At 39.6% G+C, this 20,648-nt stretch overlaps 1 pseudogene; it reads left to right on the top strand.

Moving 5' to 3' along the window:
• The first annotated feature begins 7,414 nt into the window (after window positions 1-7,414).
• Window positions 7,415-7,725, top strand: LOC107504400 (annotated as a pseudogene).
• Window positions 7,726-20,648: the final 12,923 nt, after the last annotated feature.

Raw genomic sequence — 20,648 nt, 5'->3', positions numbered from 1 at the left:
GAAAGTAAGACCCTCCACCAGGGTCTGGAACTGAAGATCAAGTCTCTCAAGATTACAACTCACTAAAGGCTTGGGTGATTATTAACATTTTTTATCAATAAAGTATTTTTAACTAATGTATGTACGTTGTTTTTTTAGACACAATGCTATTGCACACTTAATAAACTATAGCATCGTGTAAACAAATTTTATATGCCCTGGGAAACCAAAAAGTTTGTGTAGCTCACTTTATTGAGGTGTTCTAGAACCAAGCCCCAAATCTCTCTGAAGTATGCCTACTGAGAGCCTTTGCTATAATTTGAAATTTATGATGAAAATTTTTGATGCCCAGATATCTGGTTAAACAATATTTCTTTGTGTGTCAGTGAGGGTGTTAGAAGAGAGTAGCATTTGAATCGGTGAGACCACTAGAGCAGATGGCCCTCCCAGTGTGGGCGAGCATCGCCCAGTTCCTTGAGGGCCTGAATAGAACAAAATGGTGGAGAAAGATTGCATTTGCTTTCTGCCTAACTGTGGGACTTCGGATATCAGTCTTCCTCTTAACCCTCAGTGCTCCTGGTTTTCAGGCCTTCAGACCCAGCCTGTAATCTACACTGTTGCTCTCCAGCTCTCAAGCCTTCGGACTACACCAGTGGCTTTCTAGGCCCAGCTTGCAGATAGCGGATCATGGGACTTCTCAGCCTCCATAATCACATGAGGAATTAACTTATAATAAATCAGTCTCTCTCCAAACATATATTGAACTTCTCAACATATATATCTCCTATTGATTCGGTTTCTCTGCAGAACTATGATACAAGTGTTGTTACAAGAATGTATGAGTTTGAAGGAGGGGTTCTCTGGAACTGAAGATCAGGTCTCTCAAGAAGGGGTACTTTTTACCTGATGATCAGGCCATGAGAGCATTTCAGCTGATACTCAGACTCTTAAGAAAAGGGGGTGCAACCCAGCAGGTGCTTGGAAGGTTCAGATAGCATGGCCCAGAAGGTCAGAGAGCCCCAAGGGGCTAATAGTCCTACTGCCAGAGTGTCAGGGCCAGCTGAGCGAAGCTTGGAGTTGTAGTTTGCTGCTGCTGACAGGAACTGGAAGCAGGAAGAGTCCTTTCTCCCTTCCTCTTTCCAACCGCACGCAGGGTCCCTTTTGCAGAACCGAACCAGAAGCGAGTTGTCAGGGGAATCTGGAAATTATAATTTACACACCCAAAGGTTATGGGACAGTTTCACAAGGTGTGCTTAGAGCTGAGAGACAGTAAGTAGCCAGTAGAATCTCTCCTTTGGTCGTTCAGCATTCACTTACATGTTGCTATCTTACAATAATAACATCTTTTTGCTATTGCCTGACAAAATACAGCTATCCTTTTTGTAAACAGATATTTCCATCCTCTTAACAGAGGGCCAAAAGTCCTCCCAGTCAATATTACCATCTCCGGGTGATGTTAGTGTCTATTTTACTCAACCCCACCTGAATATTCTATAACACATAGAGTATAAAGTTAATAATAGTCCTTATATGAAATAAAAAGACGAAGGGGAGGGGGAAAAATAAATGAATACCAATATATAGAGAACAAGCAAGGAAGAAAGTTTGCATAACTGCTACAATCCTGTGTTCTTAGGTTTGCTATATGCTCTATGTTCCCTGTACCCTCTATGGGCACCAGAGACAGGGAGGTAATCTTAATCTTCACTCCCAAAGGGTCTACATCTTGGTGATCTGTCTTTAATGTGTTGCTGTGGTTTTGCCTTGATTTGTATTGCTGAATTCGAGAGTACTCAAAGATGGCTCAGAGAATGCCTTGTGCTCTAGACATAGTCCCTCTGCCTTCATTGTTATAGTACCACTCAATTTACCCTTATTAATTGGGAGCAATTGCCCCAGCAAAAACGGTGATCCCTCTTTGTTGTTTCAATAGCATGAGAAGCTCAGCCTGGGCAGTAGAGGTCTCGTCTTCCAATTCATTGGAGCCATTATCATGACCTCTGGCGGAAGCATTTTTCCTTTGGGAATTAACACCTCTAAAATCAATAGCAATCAAAGTTTCAGGGATGGGAAATAAAATTCGGGTGATTGAATTAATTATAATAGTGGAAGCCCACTCCCACTTCCACCCCTCAGTCCACGTATTCTAGCTATGGAGGAATGAGTATCCTATATTAGTCTCTGGTCCCAAGGATGGCCCACATCTTATAAGATAATGTCCTAACTTAGAGAGTGTTGTTTCCCAACTGGCACTGTAACTGGATTTTCAGTAGGCTGTTTTCATCAGCCCTGCTGCTTCTAAGGGGTGTCATACCTGGCAAAACCAATAAACTCTATGGTACACTTTACCTGAGAAATGAATTCCCCGATCAGAATCAGTATTGTGTGGGTCAACCATAAGTCCACAGATAGTCATTACACATATCCATTGTTGTGTAGCCGATTGCTTCGAAACTTAGCTGCTTAAAACAACAAACATTTATTATTTCACAATTTCTGTTGGTCAGGAATACAGGACCAGCTTAGTTGGGTGGTTCTGGCTCGTGGCATCCCATGAGGTTGCGATCAAGCCTTGCCACTGGGTGGAGCTACAGTCATCTCAAGACTTGAATGGGGTTGAAGGATCCACTTCCAGTCTCAGGTTTGGTTGTTGCTTTGCTTCTGTTCCTCCCAAGCTGAAAAACTGTGGGCTTTTTCATTGGGCTTCTCACAAAAATGCAGCTTGCTTTCCCCAATGCGAGGGACAAAGAGGGACAGAAACAGAAAACCCCCAATCTTTTTATAAACTTATCTTAGAAGTGATACCCCATCATTTCTGCCCTAGTCTTGTTAATTAGAAACACACCACTAGTCCAGTCCAGCTCAATCTCAGAGGAACGGGATTACTCAAGGGCATTAGTGGGAGGCGGGATAGTTGGGGGCCATTTTAGAGGTGCCTACAACAGTTATACAAGCAGAAACAACCCATTAAGGTTTTGGAGTAGATAACCAGTGTTTTCAGAAATAGCTCTTGGTTTGCTACTAGGCCCTGGTAGAGACTGAACTGATCTGGGACATCTAAAGACCTTATGACCTGAGCTTCCTATGATGAACCAAATGTTTTCTGATGCACCACGATACAAAGTTGGGTGACAGCATCAGCAATCCAACATCAAGTGGAAATGGTATTAGGTGCAGGTAGCCTAGAAGATGTAAGCACGTTACATGAGAAGATGCGCAGTCTTCTCCAGCGTCTACCCCTGCTAATCATTGCCACTCTACCAACCTATGGCCCTGTGGGGCAGTTCCCAACCACCAGCTGACTGAGGAAGAAAAAGCTAAGGCCTAGTTTACAGATGGTTTTGTAGAATGTGTTGGCGTTAGCTGGAAGCAGATGCTGAAGCAGTACAACCCATTCATTCAGGGGTGGCCCGCAAGACGGTGGCGATGGGAAATCCTCCTGGTGGGCAGAACCTGAAGCAGTGCAGTTGGTCGTCCACTCTGTCTGGACTGAGAGATGGTCAGAAGTACAAACACATGATTCATGGACAGCAACCGGCAGTTTGCCTGAAACCTTGGGGACTCAGGGAAAAAAGGTTTGGCAGATTGGTGTCAAAGAATAGGGGAAGAGGAATGTGGATGAAATTTTCAGAAAGAGCATAGAGTGTTAAAAAAAAATTGTGTCCCACGTGAATACTCACAAAGGGCATCCATGTGGAGGAGAATTTGAATAACCAGGTGTACAAAATGACGGGCTCTGTGGCTGCTAGTCAGCCTTTTTCTGCAGTTAGCGCAGTGCTCACTCAGCGGCCGCAATGGTGGGGGCAAAGGTCATGTGTGGGACCGACGACATGGACTTCTGTCACCAAGGCTGCTCTGGCTGTCCTCGGTACTCAGTGCCCAACCCACCAGCAGCAGAGACTGATGCCGAGCCTTCCACAAAGAACTTTCTTTGAGAAAGACTGGAAAACTGCCTGGTGGTGGGTGATCACAATGGGCGGGGGCGGGGGGCAGCAATTTCTCCTCACTGGACTGCTCGCCTTACTGAGGACATGGGTTTGCTTTCTCCGACCACGATGCTTCTGCCAACATGACTATCCTTGAACTAGTGGAAGTTCGAGACAATATTGCTTCTAACCAAGGAACTCATTTCTAAGTCATCCTTAGAAAAAAAGAAGAAAAAAAGATAGGACGGTATTATATCAAAATGTTAAAAACAGCTGTCTAATGGGAATTAGGGTAATAAGCATATATATTGCTGTTTCTTTTCATTTTCTCCTATTTTCCAAATTATGCATCCGAAATAATATATTAAAATACATTATAGAGGCAATTGAAGATGGTTTTTAAACTGCACTGCTGAAAGAGTTTAGCTTCCCGAATAAGAAAGGATTGCTTGGAGGCCACTCGATTTTAATCTTGATTTCAGTTCTATTATTTTTAAGCCACTCAGGCACAGACTACTGCAGTCTCAGTCAGTGCTTCGCAAGCTTCAGTGTACGTGAGCATCATCTGGGAATCTTACAATGATACAAACTCCCAGTCCACTTCTCCCTCCAGACTGGGTAATTCTGGGTGGGACTCAGGAAACTGCATAGTTTTAAAAGGACCCCCCAAGTGAGTGACTGTTGTTTAGATTGTTCACATGACACCCTTTAAGGAACAGTGCTCTAGATTTACAGGAGGCTCCAAGGCTGGGGAAAAGCTGGAAGGATTCAAGTAAGATTTGGGAAGAAACAGGTGCAAGTTGTTATTGTGTTGTCAATAGGATCAGATTCCAGAAACACAAGGAGAAAGACAACCCCAAATCCTTTTTGCCTTTGCTTAGCCTTGATTCAAAACGTAGCACGTCACCGCACTCACATTACCCACCTAGCCGAGCAGAACGGCCCTCTATCTGCATGAGAAAGGCCACGCAGCATAATGGCGCTGCTATCAGATTGCTCTCTCCTGACCGTAATCTCAGCTGCCTGCAAAACCAGTGGAGACAACTGGATGTGAGTTTGAATACCAGCTTCGCCACTTATTGGTTGTTGACTTTAGGTGAATTAGCTAAGCCCTTGGAGCCTTAGATTTGTCGTGGGAATATTTTTGATCTCGTCCAGAAGTATGACGAGTTGAAATACTTAATCATTCTAGATTATTTATGTGGTATTTTATAATTTATTCTTGTAATTATTTTTGATGCTTTTCAAATTATCAATATTATATTTTAAGCATTTTATATTATTTTATATTTATTGTCTTATAAAGTTAAAAGGACCAGAATCTCTGATACTCTTTCCAGCTCTAAAATTCTTTGTATATTCTACTAGGATACTATTTGTATTATAAACTAAGTGGAAACATTCAGGATTTTTAAATCACAATGTTGAGATTTAAAAAACAAGGTAATTCGCTTCATTGGGCAGAAGAAAAAAGGTAATAACCAGTATATTCCTAAATTGGATGAATGATAAGGCAGTGATTACGTCAGGCATAATGCAACTACGTGGTGAAATTGTAGGGCCTCCTGAACTAAAGGTCATCTTTGGACCTGTTCCTAAGTGCTAAGTGCCGCCTTATCGGACAAATTCTGTGAATGTCCTCAACGAACTTTCTGTCATAGAGAAAGAATGTCCATTGATGAGAAACTGGGGTTCCATCACAAACGGCTCCAGAGAGGGGCTATGGTGCTAAATTCCTAAGGAGGCTTTGAGCTAAAATAGGGCATCTCATCTCTCTCCTGATGTGTCTCAGATTTCCACCCCTCTCTGTCACCACCAGGGAATACAAAGGGGAAAGATTTTCCTATCAAAGACCAGGAGCCTGGAGTCCTGCCTTCTCCCACTTTCTCTCACTTTCTGGCACCCATCTTGTCTACTTCAACACACATTGTTTAGGTTTACGTGGGCACTGCCCTGATGGCATGGTGGGGGTTCTGAAGCACAAACACTCCACAGTTGAGATTTTTTTTTTCTTAAGTGCACTTCATAGAGTTGTGCATACTTGCCAAACAGACTTGTAGGTTTAAACTACTAAACAGATACTCTTCTTGACATTTCACTTAGCTCTTAGGTCTCTGTAAGGACCTTCCTCTTGGGAGCTTAGTCACTCCGATGGCCCTTATTCCCCCTTTCCATACTGTGGGCCTTTCTTTTCCCTGGAGGTGGCAGGCAGCATTGCCGAATCAGGGACACACAGTAAGTAAGTAAACCGGGTTCAAGGAAGTTTGTGAAAAGCGCCCAAATAAAACACAATAGAAATGGAAGGGCAAAAATAAAATAAATAAATAATAAAACAAAATAAAATGGAAGGGCTATTCTCAAGTCACCAGTGGGGAAGAGTCTGTGAGAGTCAGGGGCCATGAGCAAGTTAGAAAAGCATTCAGGAAATCAGAAGCAAGTACAAAGCTCCACACACAAGGAGACCTTGCACCTGAGCTGCAGTCGACTGCAGAAAGGAAGCACCGTATACTGTCGTTCACTGTTTGCTGTCCTGCTGGATTCTTGTTGTATGATAGACCCAGGTGACTTACTTTCCCACATAGCTTAGTCCAATGCTCAAGCTCGCCTTGCCTCTCTTGAAAGAACTTGATTCCATCCTGTCTGTGATCCACATCTATACTCTGACTGTTGATAGAAGCTGCACCAATTTCCCCTCATTAATTTAGCTGGTGTATCTTTTCTTTTCTTATCCTAGTGTTGCTGCTTTTTCTGTCCTGCGTTATCCATAAAGATCCTGGATAAATGGTTTTTTTCCCTGTCTCCTTATTTTTGTTTTTTGTTTTGTTTTGTTTTTCTGTCAGACAGTAATATTCTTCCTCTTGGGTTTCTCTCTTTTCTTCCTACTTACCTTCTTTGTAGTTAGTTGATCTGCAGTTACACTTTTCTACATTTTTTCTGGCAGGCATTTTGGTATTCTCTTAGAGTTTCCCCACTTTTCTCTTGTAGGTATTTTTAGCTTATCACAACTTCACTTCCTGTTTCTCCCCCATTATCAATCATTTTAGATAAAGTAGAGATTATCTGTCAAGAGTTATCTTGGCTCAAATACATCTTTAGCCTTTTCAATGTGGCTACCAACTTGATAAAAGTTCATTGTCTTGCATTGGAATAATTTATGTCAAACTGTATGTTCTGTAGAAGAATTAAAGATTTTTTTGTTTTTCCAATTGAATGATAATTCAAAAATTTAATATAAGCATTTTTAGGGTCCCCATTTTATGGCCAAATGCTTTTACAAAATTTTAGTGTTCATAGTTGCATTTATAACTAAATAGGCACCAAAGAGAACAGGGGTAGACTTAGCATATAGGTGACACATTTGAACAAAGGGAGGCCGAGTGACACAATGGTACATTGTACAGATGAATGTTTTTCAGTGATTCAAATACAGAGAACTAATGGGAGAAGTGAGTCAGCACAGCCAAGCTAAAGCAGACCTGTACTGGGGAAGCTGCCCCTTCTCGCAGGCCATGATGGGCAGCGAGATAGCATCTGCAAGCATGGTCATTCAGGTAGTCAAGCTTCATACTCTATGAATAAGGTTCCCTTACGAAATTGGTCTTCATAAATCTAATGGAGCAGAAGTTTTGAGATTAGCAGGACTACCATCTCACTCTTCTCCAATTTCACAACATTCTAAGGGAAGTAAATCACCAGATTGGCTGATATATCAGGGTCCGCCAGACACTGTAAAAATAATAAAACATTACCTCAGAAATACAGAAGGAAACTTGTGTATCAAGAAGAAATTGAGTTTATCTAACGTGGAGATCCAGAATAATCATTGACAATGTGACTGCTATTTGTCATCAGACAAAAGCGTACTCTTCATGATATAGGACTTCCAAAATGACACATGAGAAATTGTACATTAAATGCTTTAATAAATATTCTGTAAAAAAATATAGAAAATTTAGATGGACACTTAGATTTCCTAATTTATGTATCTTGGTCAGCTTCTTCACAAACTTACCAAATCGTTTGTATTTTATCCTTATTGAAGTACACATTTTTAAATGCTAGCCTATTAATTTACTCTCGGTTATCAAGTATTACCAATATTGAACTATTAAAAGCACACAATGTCTAGTAAACCATCATAGATTTCCCATAATTTCACTTTTCTTTCAGTTTTTGTTTATACACGCAAAGAATTTTCAGAATTGCTGCTTTGGAGAAGTGATTTTCCTGAAATTGAATGAGGACCAGTGAAATAATGACTCCATTATTTGTTTGTAATTCTCTTAATGTTTTTTCATTCACAAAGTTACTGGAGTACGAGTGGCTTAATCAGCCTATATTACTCAAAACAATAAAAAATATAGCCAAGGTAAAGCCAGTGACTCTGTAGTATTAAGACTAGGGAGTTTTTGCAAAAGATTATTTGTAACCTATATTCAAAAAAAATGTCAGCGTATAAAATGGAAAATAAGAGATCGAAATGAATATAGCATAGGAATAAATCTTTGACTAGAAATTGCAATTTATTGTGTTTTTAAGGCTGTTAAGAAACTCTTGTTCTTCTGTTTATTTTACTGTTTTGGTTGTGATAATTATGCAAATTCTGGTAGCCATTAATTTTCTCATACTTAATGTTTGAAAACCTCATAAGATCAACCTAAATATTTACCTTGTGAAGGTAATTTTATGAAACTTTAAAAGGGTATTCCTGTGCAAAGGGTATATATTATTGTGAAAGTAAAGCCTCACAAAGCTAAATAAATTCTCTTCTATACCTTAAAAAAAACCCTATACTGGAGCAGTGAATACTATGAGCAGTTTAAACCAAATTACATCAGCAGTCACTTTAACGTACTAGTTAAAATAGTGTTACTAATCTGAATGAATGTTATTCATTTTCAGATTTGACATAATTAATTTCTAAAATTTTAAAACTGTTTAATTGTAATATATATATATATGGATTGCAGCTATTTTTCATTTGAGGATATTTACATAACATAATAAATTCAATTCGTTAGGCTTCTGCTTCTAGCCAGGATAGAGTAACAGGAATTAGATTTATTTTTTTGCCTGAGACAATTCAAAAAGTGAACAAAATCTATGGAACAATAATTTCCAAGATTTTAAACATCAGGCAGTAGAGGATAGTGTTCTCTGAAAGCTTGAAGACATACAGTGAGCCCTGCAATTGTCCCAGCTGATTAGCCATGGCACAGGGAAAGGAAACCTGGGTAGAGCCTGGTGAACTCTCTGTGTTGAGGATACTGACTGAGGGCTTGAGGAGACCTGCGTGGCTAGAGCTTGCAAGATAGAACACCAGAGTGGAGAGAGAAAGCATTGCAGAGAGAAGTCCAGGAATCTGCAGAGTATTTGCTTTGAATATTCGGAATACTGAAGAGTGCATGCACGTGAAGAAATTACCTGAGGCTGTGACAAAATCAGCTGGAGAATTAGAGGGAGTAGTACTTGGTGCTCACATAGGGCTAGGAAAAGTACCAGTCCACTGTCTTCCTTTCCCCCGACTCTGCTGAATTAGAAAACCTCATAATTCACAGGACATTGTCTAGAGCATTCGGAATGGTCATGCCTTAGATGTGGGAATAATTAGCCATAGAATAAATGCTGAATTGGTTCCACCTAATAGTCCTAAAAGAAAAATCTAAAAGGACTAAACTGTCTTCCATTAACTTAATCAATTTCAAGACTATTTACAAGAATATAAAAATATCCAGTCCCTAAAAAGGTAAAAAACACAACGTCTGGCATCCAATCAAAAATTGTCAGCCAATCAATGCTTCAGGAAAATATAACCCATTATTACAAGAAAAATGAGTCAATAGAGACTCACTCAAGACTAAGAAAAATATTATTATCAGATAACATTAAAATATTATTATATTATATTATGTAAAATAGTACTGTAGTATATTACTATATACATCCGAACAGCTAGAAGAAAGAAGTGATATGTTAGAGACATGGAAGATATAAAAAAAAAAAAAGGCGCAAAAGAACTTTGAGGGATGAAAGCTATGATATCTGAGATGAAAACCTCATTGATAGAATTAAAGACAGATTAGACATTGCAGAAGAGTAGATTAGTAAACTTGAAGATATAACAATAGGAATAATCCAAAATTAAGTATATAGAAAAAAGTGAATTTTGAAAAGTGGAGTATCAGTTAGCTATGGAACAACTTCGAGCAGTTTAATATGTTTGTAATTGGAGTTCATGAAGAAGGGGGGATAGAAAAGTATTTGAAGAAATAATGGCAAGATAGTTCCACATTTGATAAAAAATATAAGCCCACAGTTTTAAGAAGCACAACAAACATCAAGCAAAAGAAGCATGAAGAAAACTACACCAAGGTACATCATAATCAAATTGCCCAAAACCAATGATAAAAAGAAAATCTTAAAAGCAGCCAGAAAAAGAAGACACATGCAGAGGGACAAAGATAAAAGATGTCTGCAGATTTCCCTGAGAACCAATGCAAGCAAGATGATGGCGGAGCAGTATCTTTGAAGTACCGAAAGAAAACAAAATGTAAGCAAAGATATCTTCTAAAAATGAAGTAGGTAAAATACATTGTGGACCTACGAAATCTGAAAGAATTAACCATCAATAGACCCACACTACAAGAAATGTAAAGAAAACAATACCCAGGGAACCCAAAACTAATGATGAACACCAGAGCTGGTAACTCCATGAGTATAAATAGATAAGGTTTTATTTATTTATTTTTTTAGGGCTTCCCCCCACCCTCTTAGAGCTTTTAAAAAGAGAATAGGTTGTCAAAACAAAAAATAATATTCTGTGGGACTTATAATATAGAGAGAAGTAAACTGTATGATAACAGCAGCACAAAGGCTGGGAGGAGAGAACTGATTATCAGTTTTTCATGCCATATGTGAAGTGGTATAATAGGTTCTGGTCTGTGACTGTGCCCTAATTGATACACACTCCATGAAAAATGCGGTGGATTTTGAATGGGATTACATTAAATCTACAGATTCATTTCTGTCTCTCCTTTGACTCGTGTCTTCTTTAAAGTTTTCTAATTAAGTATTATCATCTTTTCATAAAGAAGTTATACTTCTTTTGCTATTCCTAGTTACTTTATATTTTTATTGCTATTGCTCTGTTTTTTTAAAACAGACTTTATTTTTTTAGAGCAGTTTTAGGTTCACAGCAAAATTAAGCAAATTTTAAGCAGAGATTTCCCATATACCCCCAGTCCACATATAAACATCAAAGTATAAAAAAGTGCCAAAATAAAGTCATCCATGATTCAACCAGTATTGGGACTTACATTTTTGTATGAGTATAAAAAGGAGATTGGTAACTAAAAATTTTTTAAAAATTGGAATCATAGTCAATACAGTTGTCCAATCCATCCCCTACACCCAACCCATAGATCAGGAACATTTCCTCATGGAAATATAAATTCTTCCGAATTTATATTTAAATTTAAATTTAACAATTGAGAACAGCAGCAGAGTTCACTGGGCAGGACCAATGTGATATCCCGGCCACAGAAGAGCCTAATTCCCTTGGGGGGTAAGCAGGACTGGACAAGACAGCAGAACAGCCTAGAAGAAGGCTGTATTGTTTTTCAGGGGACGTCAAGTCTCCCAAGCCCCACCCCATGGTGCTGTGAGAAAGAGAGCTGTTCCTCAGAAGGAGGCTTTGTGCCTTTGTCTGTCTCTGGGTGTATGTGCTCACCCCTGAAAGCCCCAGACCTGGGGCAAAGACACAACTCCTCAGGTAAGGAAAGGACAAACCCAGGAAAAACAGCGATGTCTGTTATGTATGATTTTTATTTTCTGATTTGTTTGTTGTAAGAGAAGCAGATGACATGAGAATCTTGGTAACTCCCAACCGGGAGTCAGAAGATGAGGCGGGGGGGTGGGGTGGGGGTGCTTTGCTCGTTCTGACTTTGTTATGGAGTCTCACATAAAAACCTGGTGAGTAAATTAGAGGCAGCATGAGGTCATTGAGCAAAATGTCAATTAGTGATTTTCGTGTCCCATGTCCAACTCTGCGTTCTTTCTAAAGGAACAACTTTATATTTTTCGGTCATCAGCTCCACATTTTCATCTTACTATTTCACTTCAAATTCAATTTTAATAAAATTAAACTCATTGCCCTATCTCCACCACTTACCCAAGTTTATCTCCCGTTTTTTATTTTTATTATTTTTACGTAAAAAAAAAAAACCCATATATTAAGTACCTATAACATGGCTAGATGCTGTGCCAGGTACAGGCTAAGGCTAAGCCTCTCTGGGCTTAGGGGATTTACAGCTCAGCTGGTGGGGGCTTGGGAGGTGAGTGGGGAGACACTTTACAAGATAGTTCACAGAAGCGTAGTTATGCAATAGGACCAGAAACTAACCTCAAATTCCAAATGTAATCAACCAATTAGCCCCTTCCTCTCCATTTTTCAGTCAATATTTAGACTGAGCCCTAATCACTTTATGCCTGGATAACCAATGGCTTCTCTAATGGCGACTATGTTTTCCTGGCACCACTGCCAAACTAATCTCGTATGCAGCACCAGTGACTCCCGAATCGAGTTTACACTCCTCCACCAGCTTTTCACTGTCTCTTGAATTCTGAACCATGTTCATGTATTACCTATTCAAAAAAATTTTTTAAAAAGACTAGAGATTTTTGTTTAGCTCAGATATGGCTGTTCTAATTTGATGAAGGAAAAGTTTTGTAATAGCAATATGATGGTGGAAGTGATTGTTTTGTGATCTGCTGCTCAGTTAGGCTAAATAGCAAATATTTTAGTATTTATCCTAGGCTGGGATGTGAGGGAGGGTCGACCGCTCTCCGGTCCAGGGCTAGCTCTCACTGAGATGGAACAGGAGTGCTAGGGTCTTCCTTTCAGTAGGGCTGTGGGTGGGGCAGTCACCATGACTGACACGTTTGATATAACAGCACAAAGAAACTGTGCAATACTCCTTGGTTGATCTTCATGGCTACAGCTGCAGCATTTTAAAATCGTGAGATGAGGTTGATTCTTGACACTTTCTTACCTGACCTTTTTTTTTTTCTTGTCAGGATTCTCTCCTGTATATATCCTCCATATATGTCAGCCAGTCCTCAGTAAGGTGTTAACTGATAAGCTTTAAGGTATTAACCCTCTAAGGAGGATCTGCAGTTTTATCAGAAATCCTAAAAATCAAAAACACTAAAAAGCCGAAAAAAAACCCACTAATGTTATTGTGATCTTTCTGATGCATATATCTTTTCCATTGTACTAATCTGACTAATTACTAAGGCTGATCCTGCCTTTCATCTTACAAGGTCATTTACATAATATGAAAATTGAATGGTTTTATTTAATTTTTTTCATACCTTGTCTCATTTCACAAAATATTTGAAGCGACTTGAAATAAGCACATACCATAAAATGATGAGCTACAAATAAGAAATTAAAAATCGGGCCCAGAGAAATAAAAACTAGGGTAGGAAGTCATGTCTGGGCATAAAAGTAAAACACAAGTGAACTGCGAGAGTTGAGTTTCCAGTTCGGTCTAGGAATCCTGGATAAAGTGCAAAGGGAGACACGATATGTCGATAGTTATTCCCTCCCTCTTCCCTGTCACCCCACAAAAGCCCACTATTTCCTTAAGGGAAGTACAGAGCTTTTCCTAACGCATGACCCTAGAAGCAATTTCTCACACAGAGCTGTAAGCTTTTATTATCACCAATGACTCCACCTACCTTTGCATAATAAAGGGCACAAATCCAAAAAGAAAATAATTTTACCTGTATTAAAATGGAGCGAACAGTTAACTTGTGCATTGGGCAAACGACTTAGAGAGGGCTATGTATTTGTTTACCAGCTTATATCTCAGTAGGAAATAGCTAGGGATTTAAGCATCCTCATTTGTGTGCTTCAGAAATATCATGTAATCACCTGATACAGTTGCATCATTTTTTTTTGGTTCATATGAAAAGAGTAGAAGTGACATTCACTTGAAAATTCTGTTTGCTGAACTTTGTGATTTATGTTTTATTTTATAGTGTATTTAAGTTGTTCTCCACGTAATTAAATCCCTTTATTTAATGGGCCACTGGGGAAATAATCGTAGTTTCTAAGCAAAAGTTTTGTTCAGCTTGTTTTATTATTGACCTGCATGAAGAGAAAGTGTATTGGTTAAAACTGTAATGGACACGAAGCTAGGAGGGTTAATTCAAGCAATACACGATGGAATCCAGGGATCATTCTATTTTGGGCCCTTTAAATGATCATATCACAAACTGTCTGAAACATGTTCAAATCTCACCAAAAACACTTCCGTCCGTGGGATTCTTCCAGACCACTTCTTGTTCCGAGCTTCCGTTACTTGCTGCGCTCTGTGATCCCGCTGGTTCGGCCCCTCTCCCAGGGTTCGCTGCAGGTCTTCTTCCTTACTGACCTATTTGGACCCACTTCTGCAGCCGGGCCCTTGGCGCTGTTCCCTGGGGATGATCTGCCGTTCCGTCTTTGGCTCTGCGCCCTGAAGCTCCGCGGAGAGGGTGCTCCTGCCTTCCTCAGCTCCCGACCGTGCTTCCTCATCGCATGGGAGTGTGTGGTGCCGGAATCAGAGTTTACCTCCTTTGTGTGTTGACTGGACTCAAAGAATAAAGACACCTAACTGCTACTCAGAGTTCTTTGACAAAATGAAAAGCCTCAAGGGTATATTTATTCACTGATCATTCATTCATTCATTTGTCATCCATCGTATGCCAGGCACTGAGGACACTGAGGTAAAAATGAGACATTGTCTATCTTTGCAGAGTTGAATTAATGGCAAGGGAGGAAGTAATGTTGAGGCAGCTCTTTGTGTGTGTGATTTATTTATCGTTTACACAGTGGACATAGTTGGCTGGACATTTCAGCAAGTGTGATATGACAAGGATGGCATATGCTTAACCAAAGCTATTAACAGACCTAGTAAGGTGTTTCTTGGACTGGGTGATTTTGCCTCTCCCTCTTGCTCCAGAAACATTCAGCATCTGGAGACATTTCTGGATGTCAAAACTGGGATGTTGCTACATCGTGGTTAGATATCTGGGATGCTGCTGTATTGGACAGCCCCCATAACAAAGAATTATTGAGTCTAAAATAGCAGTACTGAGACTGAGAATCCCTGGCTAGTATATGCGTTACTCTGTGTGTTTCTGAGAGAACAACTATCAGGAAAGCTTCTTTTAGCCTGGTATTTATTATTTCTTTTTTAATTTTTATTTTTCAATTATAGCTGACATTCGATATTATCTTATCCTGGCATTTATTATTTTAATTAATGGTCGACATTTATTGAGTGCTTATTGGATGTTGGACGTTATGGTGAACAATTTAAGTGGATTATCTCATTTATTATTATTAGCTCTATTTTACAAGTAGAGAAACAGGTTTGGTGGGGTTAAGAAACTTGCCCAAGACCTCATTGCTAACAAGTGGCAGAGCAGTCAGCGCGGGAAAGTCTGGCCCTTCACCCTTCGCCACCACAAACAGCATCTCTAACTGAGAGGCCAGGCCTTCCCTTCCGCTATGCCTTAGCTCATTGGAAAATGCTTTAGTGACAGACTAAGCTAGTTCGGCCCTCTGTTGGTTATGGGATTCTGCCGAAGTCCGAGGGAAAGAGGGGTTGACATAACAGTATATAATTCAACCTAAATTTGGGAAAAGAGAATTTAACATCACATTAAACAGCAACCTCTAGTTTACGGTTAATTGTTCTCCCACATGGGTGTGCAGCTGGCTCATTAATCTGACCCAATTAAACAGAATCAACCAAAACTATTAGTCACATCTACTTCAGCTATGATTGAGTTGACACAGTAAATGACAACACTATAAATAGTGGGATCGAGCTAATAGGCTCTGATGCATTCAGCTTTCTTCTACTTCTACTTTTCTTTTCATTATCTTATAATTCTGCTTTACTAATAACTTTCTGGGCAGCTTTTGGTACATTTTAGGATCAGACTGCATTTTTTGTCACTTCGATATTTTCCGAAGGCAAAGCAGCGGTCCACTGTCATCCATACCTTTACTTGCATTACAAGGCCCAAACGCTCTGAGACTGTAATTTGATCTAGTTCCTTAACCCTATAATCTAACTGATAGAAGGTAATCGAACACCATGTCTGACCATGCGATAGGGCAGAATTCTTCTCACCTGAGTACAACAGTCTTGTGCCACCCAGAAGAATGAAAAGGTAACTCAGAATATGTGGGGTCCTTACAGCCCAAGCGGATACCCTTACGAAGAAGAGGAAGTATGGGCCCCACAAATCGCAGGTTGGTGTAAAGCGAGTGTGGTTTGTTCCCATTATGTTTCTGAAATGGCTTGCTCTGAGCTATATGTATGTGTACCCATAGATCTGGCCGTTTTATTTTTGGGTCCTGGAGGTACATGTGGGTACCGGCATTTTTAACATGTTCTAGGCCTCTTTACGAAGAGTCACTTTCCTAGATTCTGTGTCTGTTTGGCAGACAGTGAAAACGCCCTTGTACTCAGTGCCAGTAATAGCTCCCGGTGGGTTAAATGTCAAGGATGTTGATTTTCTTTCTTTTTAAAAAATTATGTCCATAGTATGAATTGTTATGTAAAGAGAAGGTTGGCAGGTGACGATGTTTTGTGTGTGTGTGAAAATTGTAGCACCTTTTCTCCTGCTTGTTACCAAGACTGTCATATTACCTTTCTCCCATATAATTCAACAGGTCTCGTAGACACTATTTCGTTAATCACTTCTCTGAATTCCTGGGGTATGAGTGCCTGGTGTTTCCTTCCTCCCCCCTCTTGTTCTTTAAAAATTATGGAGAGGTTAAAATTCTTAAACTGAATGATAACGTAGTAATAATAGCACCTACCGCTTATTGACGGCAACATGCCATGCACAGTACTGACTGCCTTAAACGCTTTCTCTCACTTCATCTGTGTAACAGCCCTTTTATTTATTTATTTCCATGTTACAGAGGAGAATGGTGAAGTTTATATTAAATAATACAAGTTAGATTAAATCATACAGCTAGTAAGAAAGCAGGCTGGGATTTAAACGCAGGTCAGCAGATTCCGAGGTCGATGTGATTGGCCACTTTTTTTGCATTGGAGACTCCTCTTGGGCTCAGGGTTGAGCTGCTGGATTGTAGAGCACAGAGATAATGGGTTAAAAAGTAAAAGGATAGACTGGGGATAAAGAAGTGGAACTTTTTTCCCAAGAGACTGACCGGATATCAATCTGTTTCCTATTTTTCTCAACCAGGTCCTGCTTCTGTATTTCAGAATAGTTCTAAAAGTGGCAAACTGCTCTAGGAGAACTAATGTGACTTTCCAGATAGATAATACAATAGTCCATGACTTTCATTTTTTAAGGGCACGCATTTTAAACATTTTCCTAGTGCTACAGATCTCAGGCTTAATACAAATACAGTTTCCTACACTGATCTTTTTTCTTTTCCCAAGAGGCAAATAGAAGCTTAACTGAGAAGATGCTTATTTACTAGTAGTGAAGTCACTTGATCAGAGATGTAATATGTTGAATTATAATTTCTATCCAAAATTCTATATGTCTTTAAAAGGACCTTTCAGGATAGTTAAGCTTTGAAGTCTTTGCACAAACCAAAAACTTTCAGGGGAGAATAGGAAATGTAGGTTCTTCTTGAATGCTTTCTATTACTTTCTGACTTCACCTGATTTGATTCAGCTGTTACACTCACACAATTTTCACCTAATTCATCTGCAAAAGATGGTTGTAGAGCTAGATAAAGCTGATATTTATTTCACTGTAATCTATATTGGTACCTAATGTTTCCTGAGCACTCTGCTCTCTGGTCCTGTGCTAAGATTAGGTATTTTATATCATATTATGTCATTTCATCTTCACAACCGCATGTGTAGGACTAATGTCATTCTCATTTTACAGACGATAAAACCAAGGTGGAGAGAAGTTTAGAAACTAGCGGAAATCTCACAGATATTGACAGAGCTTAGACTCAATCGTAGGTCTAATTTCCAAGTCAGTATTTTCAATTTTTGCCTCAGTGGTGTCTGGACTTCAGACAAATGTGGGTGAAATGTACAAGAGTGTTTTTTTTTCTTTGCTAAAAATCAGAGTGCTCTGTTTTTCAACCCCAACACAAACTTATAGCTTAAAAAACACCAGAAGCCTTATTTATTGTAAATGGAAGATCACAAAATCAGGAGGCACAAATTGTGTTGCAACACTCCAAATACCTCAGCCTGGTGGTAGAAACTCACCTTTATTTTTCTAGTTTTATATCCCAGAACTTCCTTTCATGTTCCCTTTGCTCCAGCCACACTAGGCTACTCATCATACTCCAAACAGGCTTCACCTTTTTATGTAACAAATTTGTCAAGGATTTAATACATACAAGGCACCCCTTAAACTTGGGGAAATTTAAAGAGTAGTCATTCCACAGTTGAGTGGGGATGCCGGTCTTGGACTGAGGTACCTTCACTGGAGATCCTGGTATGATAATACCCCCAAAGAGAGGTACAGGTAAATTTCTGAGGGAACACAGGAGAGAGAATGAGTAAATGTGACCAAAGTATCATTTGAGCTGTTTCTTGGCTAAGAGGATTTGGGCAGGTAGAGATGGGAGAAAGGGCATTCTAGATCTTCCCAAAGCTGTGGCATCCGAGCGTGGAAACTCTGAGCCTCTTCCCCATACCTTGCCTTATGCATCTCTTCCATTTGGCTGTTCCTGATCTGTGTCCTTTATAATAAATGGGTAATAGTAAATCAAATGTTTTCCTCAGTCCTGTGAGCTCTTCTAGCCAATTATTGGACCTGAGGAGGGGTTCATGAGAACCACTGATTTATAAATGGTTGGTCAGATGTATAGTGGCAACCTGAGACTTGTGACTGGCATCCGAAATAGGGGCAGGCTCATGGGACAAAGCTGTGAGGTCTGAGCTAACTCCAGGTAGAAAGAGTCAGAATTGAACTGGGTTGTGGAACACCTAGTGGGTGTCCGCAGAGAAACGAAGAATTGATTGGTATGAAAACCTCGCACTGTTTGGTGTCAGAAGTGTTTTGAATAGAAACAGTAGAGAATTATCAAAACCTCGATTTGTTTTAAAAGGTATGTTTCTTGCATTTTGAAGGCATTAGTACACTATGAACATTGCTGGACATGGGATGAGAGTAAAAATCTGATTTTATGTTGTGCGTATTCATTTTGTACCTGTGGTTTTTAATTACATAACGTCTACGAAATTGTTCATTAGACAGTAATACTCAGTGCTTTTAAGTGATTTACCTTTGGGAACACTTTATGAAATTTAATTATTCAACCTAGAATGTAAGAAGTAGACAGATTATTTTATGGTCAGAGTAACTAAACTTCTCTTGAGGGCCTGCGATTTTTCTTAACACAGCAAACTCAATAACTTTCAGCATATGAGACTTCTATATAATTAGAAAAAAGATACTAGATATTCTTCTATAATGTAACTAAAGACACACTTTCCTTCTCTCTATATATAGCACATAAAAATGCTATACCTCTAACATCATTTGAGAGCTCACTCATTAATGCTGTTGAGAATCTGGCCCTGAGAGTTAAGCCCCAATTCTCTTATCTACTCTATGTCTCAGCGTCTCAGTTTTGGTGTCTTTTGAGAAAAGATAACCTATCTGGAACCTCTTATTCTCTTTCAAGAGTACCTCTTGAAAATAGGTACCTTAAAATGTTAGTGTTTCCCACGGCTAATTCTGGTTTTCTTCTTCTCATTCCATATACTCTTCCTTGGAGGTAATTTTTATTTGAAAAAAAGTATATGGTGATTACTATGTGCTGTGCACTGTTGTAAGCACTTTACGAATAAATGGCTTCATCTTCATGGTGTTGAGAGATAGGCACTCTTATTTTTCCCATTTTATGGACTAGGACACTAAGACACAGCTTAGAAATTTGCCCAAAGTCCTGCCACTGGTGAGTGCAGGGGCCAGGGCTTGGGCTCCTGGAGTCTGTCTCCAGGGGCCATGCTCTTTATCACCTCATCATGCTTATCCTGAAGTTGAGACTGTGCCTATTCTGAGAGACTCATACCTGTCAGTCAAGGCCATTCACCTCTCCTGAGCGTCAGATCTATACATTTGAGTACTTAAGATATATTTCCATCTTGTTGTCCAGTAAATATTTCAAATTCTGGGTAACACCAACTTAGGTCATTCCCCCTATCCCCCGCCCCCGCCTCCCATGAACATCTATGGAAAATGGCATCACTATCCAGCCAGTGAAAAAGTCATAATTCTGGGAGTTATCCCCATTCCACCCTCAACTTCTACATAATCCGTTTTGCATATCCTGTCAATTACACTTCCTGAAGATGTCTTGAATTTGGCCTTTTCTTTATGCCCACAGCCATTGTTTGTTTCCTGGATTACGAATCACAGGGGTTCCAGTTCATGCATTAACCATGTCCACCACTGGAATTCATATGTGCTTGGATATATCTGATGAACTAGTGGGGAAGGCCCTCCAAAAGTCTATTTGTAAAAAGAAAAGTCAACGGAGGTGGGCTGGAGAATTCAGTGTAAAACAAAGAGGAAACAATGGTGAGCTTGACCAAGAAATAAAGCTAGGTTCTGGGTTTTCGAAGGGAAGGAGACTGCTTGGTAATGTATGGTGTTTCTTACCTGCATCTGAGACTCACAGCATTTGGTGCAACATACTATTGTTGACATTTTATACAAAGACATAGA

The sequence above is a fragment of the Rousettus aegyptiacus genome, unplaced genomic scaffold (genome assembly GCF_014176215.1).
Source record: "Rousettus aegyptiacus isolate mRouAeg1 unplaced genomic scaffold, mRouAeg1.p scaffold_m13_p_17, whole genome shotgun sequence".
In the NCBI taxonomy this organism is placed as follows: Eukaryota; Metazoa; Chordata; class Mammalia; order Chiroptera; family Pteropodidae; genus Rousettus; species Rousettus aegyptiacus.
Note: the sequence above shows the minus strand (reverse complement) of the source record. Positions and strands in the feature narration are given on the sequence as shown.